Here is an 8324-nt window from a genome sequence, read left to right as displayed (position 1 = left end):
AGGTTTAAAAGAGAGGAGTGATGTTCCTTTGATCTTGACCCGTAATCTAGTTCCGTGCTGGACTTGCCCACACAACGTTACAATTGCCTGTTTGTCTGTTCTCAGTTGTTTTGTGATATGAATGATGTTATACTATGCTTACCGTATTATAAACTTCATCTCTTTATCCTTAGCCCTCAATACAATGTGAAGAAATAGACAATACATTAGCGCTGGTACATGGTCATATGTTTGGAACCTGGTTTTATTATGTACTTTGCAATGAAATACAACTAATGTTTTACATAGGTTCACCAGAATAAGTTTTGTATATAGACCAAAGCTATTCTGTTTGGTTTTGCTGCCTCCTTAATATCTTTTGTTCTGGTACTACTAATGTAAAACCTCAACTTTTCAGCGAGCTATGAAAAAAATGGTGGAACCTCCACCTTCTGAAGGTGGCGAGGCAACTATAACCGCAATGTCAGCTCTTGCTGCAGTGGGTCAGTACCTGTCCACTAACAGTGCCAAAAGCACGTTCTGTGTAATACTGGGTTGGTTGTTAAGGCAATATCGTCCAAACTGCCTCATGATCAAGATATGCAAGCTCAAAGCAATGTTGTATCTGCGCTCCAGACACAAGTACATTCCCTAACAGAGGCCCTTTGTGAAACAAGGAGAAACATTGCTCAATGTCGTCAAGATATGCATGGTTTTGAAACCAGACTATTAGACATTTGCTATGTTGTTCAGGAGCCTAGGGAAAATGAAGGCGAGGGTTATGGTGCTCCATCGGACAATACAACATGAAAACATAACAGTCAGGTCAAATGAGTCAAGCTTCTGAACTTCTGGTGGTGCATTTATCTGCTAGACTGTTAAGTTTTATGCCAACCTTCCTTTTGTTGTATAGTTGTAATTTGTTTTGGTGCGATACAAAATTTATTCTTAATGTGCAGCCACCGGCTGAAGAAAATAGCGAGCCATTTTCGTATAGTGTAGGGTGTTCCCTATATTTGCACTAGTGGCGATCTTTGATGCCGAGTGGATGTAATCTGTGCAACCGCCTTAATAGCCTAGCATTAGTTTCGTCCTTATTTATTTCCTAGTCTTCTTTTTCCCTGGTTAGCTAGTGGCCACAACTACCATGGGCCATATACGGGCCGTAGGATCCATGGGTCTCCTACATGCCGTCGATAAATGGGCCGGTAATCGATGGGCCTCGGGCCGTCGATAAATGGGCCTGTAATCGGTGGGCCTCGGGCCGTCGGATAAATGGGTCTACATGGGCCGTAATCGGGCGTAATTGGTATCGGCCCAGCACGGTAACGGGCCGTTAACAGGCCGTAGGACTGCAAAGGCTTAATTCTGTCACAGGCATAACCGGTCGTTAATGGGCCAGAATATAGGACGGGCTGGAAACGGCGCAACGGGTTAACAGGACAGAAACGGGCCGACTCTAGCCATGGGCCGAATTTGGCCCATTAGGGTAACAGGCCAGTAACGGACCGACTCTTGCCATGGGCCAAATTTGGCCCATTTGGGAACATGCCAGTAACGGGTCAACTCTTGCCATGGGCCGAATTTGGCCCATTAGGGGAACAGGCCAGTAACGGGCCGGAAGTAATCAAGGGCCGAAAAGGAGCCCAAGAACGTATGGGCCGTCAATAGGCCGAAAGCTAACACGGGCTGGAAACGGCCCATGTAAATCACGGGCCGTTAACGGGTACAAAGAAAATTACTGTTCATTATGGGCTAGAGTCACCGTGGGCCTGTAAAGGGCCGAAAGATACGAAGGCCTCATATGGGCCGAAAGACGTCGTGGGCCATACATGGGCCGAAAGTGAAATGGGCTAGTGTTATATTCGACGGCCCACATGACGTTGTTGGGCCAATTTCCTTTAGGGCCTAACGGGCAGTGAGTTAACGGGCCATAAAATGGGCTATTTGCGATAGACCGTTAACAGGCTTTTCATGGGCCAGCCCGTTAACTGTTGACCAAGTCAAACGGGCCGGCTTTGCAAGCTAAATGGGCCAGTGGTGGGCCGTGGCACGTGTCAACATATCATAGACGCCTATCTGACCCACTGACGAGCTGACAAATGTTTCGTCCGGCCAATAAGAATTTTACACGTGGAAATTTCCCATTGGTCGGGGCTGTTAACGGGTTATCGGATCCAAAACCCGACCCGATAGCTTAACGGCGTTCCGTTACGGTGGATGCCACGTGTCGGTCACCCTTGACGAAAGCACTTCTGCGACGCGCGATTTATCGTCATGGAAGTGGACACTTTCGTGATGATAATTTTGGTAATGTCATGGAACACTTCTACGACAGCACAGGTATGACTATCTTGATTCTGTCATAAAATCGCCATTGATGTACATGCATGACAAAAAATGCGACCTACTGTGACAAACACGTATCATCACGGAAGTGTATTTTTTTGTAGTGACTTCAGCCGAAGAGGCGAGCCGTTCGGATTCAATGTCCACTACAGAAAAATGTTTCAGCTCCCGTGCGACCTTTCGTATACCCGTCGTGCATGGCAAAAAATTATACATCGGCTCAACTCATTTCCGCAACCCGCGTCGCGACTAGGCGGGCGGCGGAGGAGGAGCGCGCGTGGATATCCCTCTTGTTCTCATCCTCATAGATAAGGAGAAAGAACTTCTCTTATAAAGAGGTCCAACTCCCTCTAAACTAGCAATGTGGGACTAAACTTTAGTTCCACCTCTTGCCTTACACGAATGGATTGCGTGGGCCTCTAAGATTTATTAAGAATTTCTGAAACTGCTATTGGGCTGACCCATAAATAGATAAAATTCCAGTAGTGTGGACATGATAGATGGGTTGTACGTTGCCACAACCCACATAATCCTTCTGTTTTCTTTTTGCGCTGCATATTAGGTTTGCCTTCAGTCAAACTTTGTAAATTTTAATTAAATATATATTAAAATTGATGAACAACCACAATACCAAATAAGTATGATTAATCTCGTAATATTAATTTGATATTGTGAATGCAGATTTTTTATATACTTGGTCAAACTTTGAAAGATTTGCCTAATATGCGGACTAAAAAAACAGAGTGGGTATGAGTAGGGCGTTTTGGAGATCGAGCTACATAGAGGTTGAAATTTTAAAAAAATCAAAAAAAAATCCAGTTTCAAAAAATTCTAAAATATATACATGTATATAAGCTTGTAATATATATGTGTGTAAAATTTCACGGTGAAATACCTTGAGTTGCGTCCTGTGCAAAAAAATCATGGACTTTGAGCAATGAGCAATGAATATGCTGAAAAACCACTTTTTCACAGCCCTTATTTCAGTGTATCTTATCGTTAAAATTTACACACATGTACATTATGCTTCTAGGTATATGTCTATTTGTTATCAAAGTTTTTAAAACATAAAAGTACGAATTTTCAAAATTTGGCCTCAAGCTCGTCCTCTATTCAACATTTTCGAGTTAGTACGTCATATAAATAAGTGTATTGCGTCTCATTTTTTTTTTTGCAAGGTGAAAGAAATTTATTCCAGGATAATAGGGTTACAATCGTGAGGCAGAAGCTCTTCAATGCATGATGATCCTCTATGTAGCCATTCAACAGTATAGTGCTACCTCATTTTGAACACATTTAAGCTTCATAGGAATAAACTCTCTCCTTTCCATCTACATGGCACGAAATGTGTAAAATAAAACCATTTATCGTGTAGATCCACCGGTATGTTTTCTCAAAAGGATTCCGGTAGGATTTTGGAATCCACACAAAGGGCCCATTGCGGTGGTCCGGCAGGGACGCGGCGGAGGTTGGCATGTGGTCCGGCGGCGAGGATAGGGACAGCACAATGACGGGAAATAATTTATGTTGCACGATATCCAGGCAGCTCCCCAATTATAACCCACGGGTTACAGTGTTCGAGTGCTGCATTTGCCGGGTACACTATCTCCGATCTAAACGTCTCGCTTGCGCGACGGGCCGGATCGAGACCGCTTTACGGACGTGCAGCCGGTCCCGTACTACGTATACGTACGCTGTCGCCGCAATCGCACGCTGCTGCAGCGCGCGCGGGCATCCTCGTGGTGTCGCATGCGGTTAATTGCACCGGGTACGTACGGCTGGCCGTGATTTCGGTTCTGCCAACGTATATCAGGTACTACCGGTATCCATCCGTCGTAGTAGTGGTATTTATTACCGTGCTCGTCTAGTGATGTTACATGGATCGAAAATGAGAGACCAGACCTGCCTTCTGGCCGGGTTCAGGCTGTGAAATTCAGGCAGTACTACGGAGTACTAAGTACTACTACTACTGACTGGATCCGTACATGATCAAACACATGCATGGCTCTTGATGCTAGCGGTACGAAACAACTAGCAGGTTTTTTACTCTAATATCCGGACAGGATCTACTGAATGCATTTGCGAGTATGTGACGTCAAATCTCAATTAACGTGTGACGTCATGAAGATAGCGAAGGTTGATGCACATGCATGGATGTTGAATTGAGAGTGTTTCAGACGACATGTTTAAGCACGGCGCGGTAAATCTAGGGCAATATTTGAGACCCAACATATGATTCGATGGTTAGGAGGCCAGATCAGTGTTATCCACAGCCCTCCATATGATCAAACTTTAGTTTTGACGCTTTGGTGTCTCCTGCCCGCAAAATATTCTTTCAGTGGGGTGACGTTTCCGTCAATAGCGGTGTATGTGGTGAGTTCATCAATCTCAAAACTCGTGGCTCAGTCTCTCAATGGCGCTCATACGGCAGGATGTGCGTGAGTTCACAGTGGTGAGTCTATATACGAAAACGTTAAATGTTTTGTCTATGTCGTTTGGTTGAACACTTTTGGGCGTGGTGTCTACCATGGATGACGTCGGACGGGCAGAGGGTACCTAGGCGACGGCCGGGTCAGGGGGGGCAGCGGCATAGGCAAAGCCATGAGGGCACCTGAGTGGAGTGGCGAAGATCCGGCAAAGGTCAGGCGACGTTCGGGGTTGTACAACGATGCCGTCGAAGTCCGGGAGCATAGATACAAAGCACATGAGGATAAATGGAGTGGAAAAAACAAAGGCTCCGGGTGAGAAGGATGTCGGAGTCCGAAGTGGTGAACATCCAGACTCCCAAAAATCTCCCCTAGTTTGATGCCGGTTGCGGGATCTCGAACATCCAAACCAGTCCGAACAATTTCGATGACCGATGTAGGATGGAAGTAAAAATTTGATCATCCATGTTGGAGTTGCGCTTATTGTTTGGTTTCCTTTGGGTTTCCCAAAGTCGTCAGAAGCTGGCCAAAGTCTGGTCTCTAACTCTGGGCAGTGTTTGCGTTGTTGCCGCTCTAGGACTTTGGTTCCCTATCTCTGTCTTTCTTTTCGTTTTCCTTTCTTCGAAGTCAGAAAAGGAGACTGGGTAACCAAACGAAAAGTTTTGCGCTTTTGACTGCAGTTGTGATAGGCACGTAACAGCAGGCAGGCCATAAACAAAACGAAACGCGCAAATTGTTTAACTTACCTTTGCTTCTACGTCGTTTTGTTTAAGCTTTCGGCCCGTCCAAGCATCACGAGTAAGGATATCTTGTGGCACGCCAGAGAAGATGAAAATCAAATCTTTCACACCAGGACTGGTAAAAATATTGTAAACATCAACACATATAAACTATGCACTGCTGCTGCTCAGAGCAACTGAATTGTCATGTTACTAGCAGTGAGTCATATGGTGATTGGCAACGATGTAGGCAGTATATATGCCGCGCGCATGCATGGTATACGGCACCCTACGCATGGGAACATCTCAGGCTCACCGTCTTAAAGAACATAGGAGCATTAGAGTTCGTAGGCATTGATCATTTTTGGGAGCATATGATTCAGGAGACTACACTAGTCCATGTAGTGCATATAGTCCATCATGCCCACACCAACAGTGTCTATGAAAAGCATTGCGTCAACTCGACACAAGGGGCTTTTGCTTCTATGCACAGCCCGCTTTTGGGGTTCACCACTCATGCTGGTAGCATCCTATGGGGGGAGCGGATTAAAGAAGAAGGTTGGGGAAAGCAAAGGGTCCTCATGCCAAGTCATTAAAAGTGTGCAAGACCCATGCAGAGGTGGTCACACCATGGCGATGGCGGCAATAGTTTTTGAAGGAAACCATGGTGCATTCAAGGGTGCCAAGGCATTCATCTATGTTCTCGCCTCTTTTTCGGTACAACCCCCAAATTACAACAACGGCTGAGATCGCCCCATACCCCTTTATTAAAAAGGGTAGGATCGTCCTTTCACCGAAAAGCCGCCGTCCGCGCGTGACGAGGCCGTCCACGCGCCGGGGACTGTACGTACGACGTCCGCGCGTATACGGCATACGGGGCAAAGCGGTGCTACAAAAAAACGCGGCATGGCGACTGGCGTGGTGGAGACGCGTCGTCCGTGGCGTTGGTCAAGGCGAAAAGACCGCGACATGGCCCGCATGGCGTGGTGGAGAAGTGTCGTCCGCCCGTGTCGCGTCGGTCAATGCGGCGGTTCCCAAGACGCCATTACGACCGGTGTTACTCCGGCGCGTCGGTGCCCACCTACCCACCGCCCGGCTCTACCTAGAAACAAAATCTCCCCCATCGGCCTCCACCTCACCCCACCCCACTCCCATTCCCCCGACGCGATCCCTCGACGCCCACCTCCACCCCGACGATCTCTCCTCTCTCGACGGCGACCCATGGCCTTAGGCGGCCGCGGCGGCCCTTCAAGGGGCGGCTCGTGGCCGTCAAGCCTCGGCACACCGGAGACGGGGGAGCTCCTCCGTCTGGGCCTAATGCAGCCGCTCGGCTGCTGTCTGCCGCACGTTTTCGACACCACCGCGGACGACTACCCGACGAGGGGGCCCGACACGACGCCAGACGAGCTCCGCCGCCACCGCGGCGGCCGTTGGAACATCGACGGCCGTCACACGTTTTGGGATGGGAAGGACTACTGGACGGTCGTCGGCGAGCTCCGGCGAGAGACGGGCGGCTCGTCGTCTGTCCCGCGCCGCTCAGGCTCGTCGTCTGGCCCGCGCCGCCGGAGGAGCTCTCCCAGTTCGTCCCACCGTCCGGCTACTGCGGTCGCCGGACTGTCTGCCCCTCCCGCCGTCGAGATCCCGTCGGAGCAGCTTGTGCTGCGGGAGGACGGCGACCCCGACGACTGCCCCGGGTACCTCCTCGTCCTACGGGCGTCGGAGGCAGAGGCGGCGGCCGCCGCCGCAGCGGCGGAAGCGAGAGAGGCCGCTGAACTGCAGGCGGCACTGGACGCGGCGGCGGCTATGGAGGCGCAGGCAGAGGCAGCTGAGGTTCACGCGGCACTCGACATGGCGGCGGCTATGACGGCGATGCAGGCGCCTGCGGTGGAGGATGATGGCATCGACTGGGCCGACGACAAGAGCAGCGACAACGACAGCGGTGACGGCGGCGCGGGCGAGGTCGTGGACCTCGCCGACTCCGACGACAAGTAGATTAGGTTTATGTTTAACTAAATTTCGTTATGTACTATTGTAAGATGAATCGTGTGTCCTTCGTCATAAGCTATTATGAAATATCGCTATGCGTGAACGCAGTTTAGATGAAAATTGTTATGAAATATTTTGATTAGATTCTCGAATTTCAAAACAATTTTTAAAGAGAAGTTAGCGAAAAGAAATAAAAACTGAAAAGTTAACCGAAAAATTAGAAAGGAAAATTAAAATGATATAAAAGAAAATAAAAGATGAGATAACGAAAGAAAAGAAAATAAAATGAAATTAGAAGAGAGGAAAAATGTAAAAAATAAAGAAAAAGGCAAAGTAGTATTACTTCAAAAAAACAAAAATGTCACCCAATTATCATTTGTTGATCCTTTTATTGAACCCAGTATTCAAGCAAAATTATGTTGGAGATAATTTTAAGCAACGGCAATGTTTTAGGATTGTAGGTCAAATTTTGGACATCTTTAGATCAACACCAAATTTTGCCACGAGATGGTCCATTCCAACCGTACCGAAAGCACCGCCTTCCACATGAAGTAGGTGAGCGTTTTCACGGAATGTACCCAAGTTTTGGCAGGGCGTGTGGGGGCCCACCCGGGTACCCCACGCCAAAAATAAACGAAATCCGACAACAAACACACGTTGCGTCACGTCCGGGCACTGTTTCAGGGATTTTCGGCCCGGAAAATCGTAGAAAATCCATACACCCAAGGGTCCATTCCCCCCCTTATTGAAACCACCGCCTTCCACATGAAGTAGGTGAGCGCTTTCATGGAATGTACCCAACTTTTTGGCAGGGTGTGTAGGGGCCTATCCGGGTATCCCACGCCGAAAATGAACGAAATCCGAC

Source organism: Triticum dicoccoides, chromosome 2B (genome assembly GCF_002162155.2).
Source record: "Triticum dicoccoides isolate Atlit2015 ecotype Zavitan chromosome 2B, WEW_v2.0, whole genome shotgun sequence".
NCBI lineage: Eukaryota > Viridiplantae > Streptophyta > Magnoliopsida > Poales > Poaceae > Triticum > Triticum dicoccoides.
The sequence above is the reverse complement of the archived record's forward strand: the minus strand, read 5'-3'. Positions refer to the sequence as shown.